The sequence below is a fragment of the Melozone crissalis genome, unplaced genomic scaffold (genome assembly GCF_028551555.1).
Source record: "Melozone crissalis strain CALT ecotype California unplaced genomic scaffold, PUWL_Pcris_2 ptg000383l_1, whole genome shotgun sequence".
In the NCBI taxonomy this organism is placed as follows: Eukaryota; Metazoa; Chordata; class Aves; order Passeriformes; family Passerellidae; genus Melozone; species Melozone crissalis.
Window position 1 is genome coordinate 170,039 of NW_026536123.1, and position 5,351 is coordinate 175,389.

Here is a 5,351-nt window from a genome sequence, read left to right on the forward strand (position 1 = left end):
GAACACAGCTGGAGATTTACCAGGTCACCCTTCACTGTCCCCAGGTGAGACCCCACCTGCAGAGCTGCATAGCTCTGGAGGAGCCTTGGGGCTGCTGTGGGGCAGGGCTGGGACCCCAAAGTCTGTGCTGGGCCCAAAGCCCAGAGCCCTGTGCTGGGCCCAGAGCCCCTTGCTGGGCCCAGAGCCCAGAGCCCCTTGCTGGGCCCAGAGCCCCGTGCTGGGCCCAGAGCCCAAAGCCCAGAGCCCCGTGCTGGGCCCAGAGCCCAGAGCCCAAGGCCCAGAGCCCCGTGCTGGGCCCAGAACCCAAAGCCCAAAGCCCAGAGCGCCGTGCTGGGCCCAGAGCCTAGAGCCCAGAGCCCTGCTGGGCCCAGAGCCCAAAGCCCAGAGCCCCGTGCTGGGCCCAGAGCCCAGAGCCCCGTGCTGGGCCCAGAGCCCAAAGCCCAGAGCCCCTTGCTGGGCCCAGAGCCCAAAGCCCAGAGCCCCGTGCTGGGCCCAGAGCCCCGTGCTGGGCCCAGAGCCCCTTGCTGGGCTCAGAGCCCAGAGCCCAGAGCCCCGTGCTGGGCCCAGAGCCCAGAGCCCCGTGCTGGGCCCAGAGCCCAAAGCCCAGAGCCCTGTGCTGGGCCCAGAGCCCAAAGCCCAGAGCCCAGAGCCCCATGCTGGGCCCAGAGCCCAAAGCCCAGAGCCCGGAGCCCAGAGCCCGGTGCTGGGCCCAGAGCCCAGAGCCCAAAGCCCAGAGCCCAGAGCCCAGAGCCCTGTGCTGGGCCCAGAGCCCAGAGCCCAAAGCCCAGAGCCCCGTGCTGGGCCCAGAGCCGAAAGCCCAGAGCCCAGAGCCCAGAGCCCCGTGCTGGGCCCAGAGCCCAGAGCCCAAAGCCCAGAGCCCTGTGCTGGGCCCAGAGCCCAAAGCCCAGAGCCCAGAGCCCCATGCTGGGCCCAGAGCCCAAAGCCCAGAGCCCCGTGCTGGGCCCAGAGCCCAAAGCCCAGAGCCCAGAGCCCAGAGCCCCGTGCTGGGCCCAGAGCCCCGTGCTGGGCTCAGAGCCCCTTGCTGGGCCCAGAGCCCAGAGCCCAAAGCCCAGAGCCCTGTGCTGGGCCCAGAGCCCAAAGCCCAGAGCCCCGTGCTGGGCCCAGAGCCCCATGCTGGGCCCAGAGCCCAGAGCCCCTTGCTGGGCCCGGAGCCCCTTGCTGGGCTCAGAGCCCAAAGCTCAGAGCCCCGTGCTGGGCCCAGAGCCCAGAGCCTCGTGCTGGGCTCAGAGCACAGAGCCCAAAGCCCAGAGCCCCGTGCTGGGCCCAGAGCCCAGAGCCCCTTGCTGGGCCCAGAGCCCCGTGCTGGGCTCAGAGCCCAAAGCTCAGAGCCCCGTGCTGGGCCCAGAGCCCAGAGCCCCGTGCTGGGCTCAGAGCCCAGAGCCCCGTGCTGGGCCCAGAGCCCAGAGCCTCGTGCTGGGCTCAGAGCACAGAGCCCAAAGCCCCTTGCTGGGCTCAGAGCCCAGAGCCCCTTGCTGGGCTCAGAGCCCAGAGCCCAAAGCCCAGAGCCCCGTGCTGGGCCCAGAGCCCAGAGCCGCTTGCTGGGCCCAGAGCCCCGTGCTGGGCTCAGAGCCCAAAGCTCAGAGCCCCGTGCTGGGCCCAGATCCAAGAGCCCCGTGCTGGGCTCAGAGCCCAGAGCCCCGTGCTGGGCCCAGAGCCCAGAGCCCAGAGCCCAAAGCCCAGAGCCCAGAGCCCAGAGCCCTGTGCTGGGCCCAGAGCCCGGAGCCCAAAGCCCAGAGCCCCGTGCTGGGCCCAGAGCCCAGAGCCCCTTGCTGGGCCCAGAGCCCCGTGCTGGGCTCAGAGCCCAAAGCTCAGAGCCCCGTGCTGGGCCCAGAGCCCAGAGCCCCGTGCTGGGCTCAGAGCCCAGAGCCCCGTGCTGGGCCCAGAGCCCAGAGCCCAGAGCCCAAAGCCCAGAGCCCAGAGCCCAGAGCCCTGTGCTGGGCCCAGAGCCCAGAGCCCAAAGCCTAGAGCCCCGTGCTGGGCCCAGAGCCCAGAGCCCAAAGCCCAGAGCCCAGAGTCAAGAGCCCCTTGCTGGGCCCAGAGCCCAGAGCCCCGTGCTGGGCCCAGAGCCCCGTGCTGGGCTCAGAGCCCCTTGCTGGGCCCAGAGCCCAGAGCCCTGTGCTGGGCCCAGAGCCCAAAGCCAAAGCCCAGAGCCCCGTGCTGGGCCCAGAGCCCCGTGCTGGGCCCAGAGCCCAGAGCCGCTTGCTGGGCCCAGAGCCCCTTGCTGGGCTCAGAGCCCAAAGCTCAGAGCCCCATGCTGGGCCCAGAGCCCAGAGCCTCCTGCTGGGCTCAGAGCCCAGAGCCCAAAGCCCAGAGCCCTGTGCTGGGCCCAGAGCCCAGAGCCCAGAGCCCCTTGCTGGGCCCAGAGCCCAGAGCCCCTTGCTGGGCCCAGAGCCCAAAGCCCAGAGCCCCGTGCTGGGCCCAGAGCCCCTTGCTGGGCCCAGAGCCCAAAGCTCAGAGCCCCGTGCTGGGCCCAGAGCCCAGAGCCTCGTGCTGGGCTCAGAGCCCAGGGCCCAAAGCCCAGAGCCCTGTGCTGGGCCCAGAGCCCAGAGCCCCTTGCTTGGCCCAGAGCCCAGAGCCCAAAGCCCAGAGCCCCGTGCTGGGCCCAGAGCCCCTTGCTGGGCTCAGAGCCCAAAGCTCAGAGCCCCATGCTGGGCCCAGAGCCCAGAGCCCTGTGCTGGGCCCAGAGCCTAGAGCCCAGAGCCCTGCTGGGCCCAGAGCCCAAAGCCCAGAGCCCCGTGCTGGGCCCAGAGCCCCATGCTGGGCCCAGAGCCCCTTGCTGGGCTCAGAGCCCAGAGCCCAGAGCCCCGTGCTGGGCCCAGAGCCCAGAGCCCCGTGCTGGGCCCAGAGCCCCGTGCTGGGCTCAGAGCCCAAAGCCCAGAGCCCCGTGGGGGGCCCAGAGCCCAAAGCCCAAAGCCCAGAGCCCTGTGCTGGGCCCAGAGCCCAAAGCCCAAAGCCCAGAGCCCCGTGCTGGGCCCAGAGCCCAAAGCCCAGAGCCCCGTGGGGGGCCCAGAGCCCAGAGCCCAGAGCCCCGTGCTGGGCCCAGAGCCCAGAGCCCCGTGCTGGGCCCAGAGCCCCGTGCTGGGCTCAGAGCCCCTTGCTGGGCCCAGAGCCCAGAGCCCGGAGCCCAGAGCCCTGTGCTGGGCCCAGAGCCCAAAGCCCAAAGCCCAGATCCCCGTGCTGGGCCCAGAGCCCAAAGCCCAGAGCCCCGTGCTGGGCCCAGAGCCCCGTGCTGGGCCCAGAGCCCAGAGCCGCTTGCTGGGCCCAGAGCCCCTTGCTGGGCTCAGAGCCCAAAGCTCTGAGCCCCGTGCTGGGCCCAGAGCCCAGAGCCTCGTGCTGGGCTCAGAGCCCAGAGCCCAAAGCCCAGAGCCCTGTGCTGGGCCCAGAGCCCAGAGCCCAGAGCCCCTTGCTGGGCCCAGAGCCCAGAGCCCAAAGCCCAGAGCCCAAAGCCCAGAGCCCCATGCTGGGCCCAGAGCCCAGAGCCCCGTGCTGGGCCCAGAGCCCAAAGCCCAGAGCCCAAAGCCCAAAGCCCAGATCCCCGTGCTGGGCCCAGAGCCCAAAGCCCAGAGCCCCGTGCTGGGCCCAGAGCCCCGTGCTGGGCCCAGAGCCCCGTGCTGGGCCCAGAGCCCAGAGCCGCTTGCTGGGCCCAGAGCCCCTTGCTGGGCTCAGAGCCCAAAGCTCAGAGCCCCGTGCTGGGCCCAGAGCCCAGAGCCTCGTGCTGGGCTCAGAGCCCAGAGCCCAAAGCCCAGAGCCCTGTGCTGGGCCCAGAGCCCAGAGCCCAGAGCCCCTTGCTGGGCCCAGAGCCCAGAGCCCAAAGCCCAGAGCCCAAAGCCCAGAGCCCCATGCTGGGCCCAGAGCCCAGAGCCCCGTGCTGGGCCCAGAGCCCAAAGCCCAGAGCCCCGTGCTGGGCCCAGAGCCCAGAGCCCAGAGCCCCTTGCTGGGCCCAGAGCCCAAAGCCCAGAGCCCCGTGCTGGGCCCGGAGCCCCATGCTGGGCCCAGAGCCCCTTGATGGGCTCAGAGCCCAGAGCCCAGAGCCCCGTGCTGGGCCCAGAGCCCAGAGCCCCGTGCTGGGCCCAGAGCCCCGTGCTGGGCTCAGAGCCCCTTGCTGGGCCCAGAGCCCAGAGCCCAAAGCCCAGAGCCCTGTGCTGGGCCCAGAGCCCAGAGCCCCGTGCTGGGCCCAGAGCCCAGAGCCTCGTGCTGGGCTCAGAGCCCAGAGCCCAAAGCCCAGAGCCCTGTGCTGGGCCCAGAGCCTAGAGCCCCTTGCTGGGCTCAGAGTCCAGAGCCCCTTGCTGGGCTCAGAGCCCAGAGCCCAAAGCCCAGAGCCCAAAGCCCAGAGCCCCGTGCTGGGCCCAGAGCCCAGAGCCCCTTGCTGGGCCCAGAGTCCCTTGCTGGGCTCAGAGCCCAAAGCTCAGAGCCCCGTGCTGGGCCCAGAGCCCAGAGCCCCGTGCTGGGCTCAGAGCCCAGAGCCCAAGGCCCAGAGCCCTGTGCTGGGCCCAGAGCCCAGAGCCCAGAGCCCCTTTCTGGGCTCAGAGCCCAGAGCCCCTTGCTGGGCTCAGAGCCCAGAGCCCAAAGCCCAGAGCCCACAGCCCAGAGCCCCATGCTGGGCCCAGAGCCCAGAGCCCTGTGCTGAGCCCAGAGCCCTGTGCTGGGCCCAGAGCCCAGAGCCCAAAGCCCAGAGCCCCGTGCTGGGCCCAGAGCCCAAAGCCCAGAGCCCCGTGCTGGGCCCAGAGCCCAGAGCCCAAAGCCCAGAGCCCAGAGCCCAGAGCCCCGTGCTGGGCCCAGAGCCCAGAGCCCAAAGCCCAGAGCCCAGAGCCCAGAGCCCCTTGCTGGGCCCAGAGCCCAGAGCCCAAAGCCCAGAGCCCAGAGCCCAGAGCCCCGTGCTGGGCCCAGAGCCCAAAGCCCAGAGCCCCGTGCTGGGCCCAGAGCCCAGAGCCCAAAGCCCAGAGCCCAGAGCCCAGAGCCCCGTGCTGGGCCCAGAGCCCAGAGCCCAAAGCCCAGAGCCCAGAGCCCAGAGCCCCTTGCTGGGCCCAGAGCCCAAAGCCCAGAGCCCAGAGCCCAGAGCCCCGTGCTGGGCCCAGAGCCCAGAGCCCCGTTCTGGGCCCAGAGCCCAGAGCCCAAAGCCCAGAGCCCTGTGCTGGGCCTCCAGCCCAGAGCCCCTTGCTGGGCTCAGAGCCCAGAGCCCCTTGCTGGGCCCAGAGCCCAGAGCCCAAAGCCCAGAGCCCGGAGCCCAGAGCCCCGTGCTGGGCCCAGAGCCCAGAGCCCAAAGCCCAGAGCCCGGAGCCCAGAGCCCTGTGCTGGGCCCAGAGCCCAGAGCCCAAAGCCCAGAGCCCCGT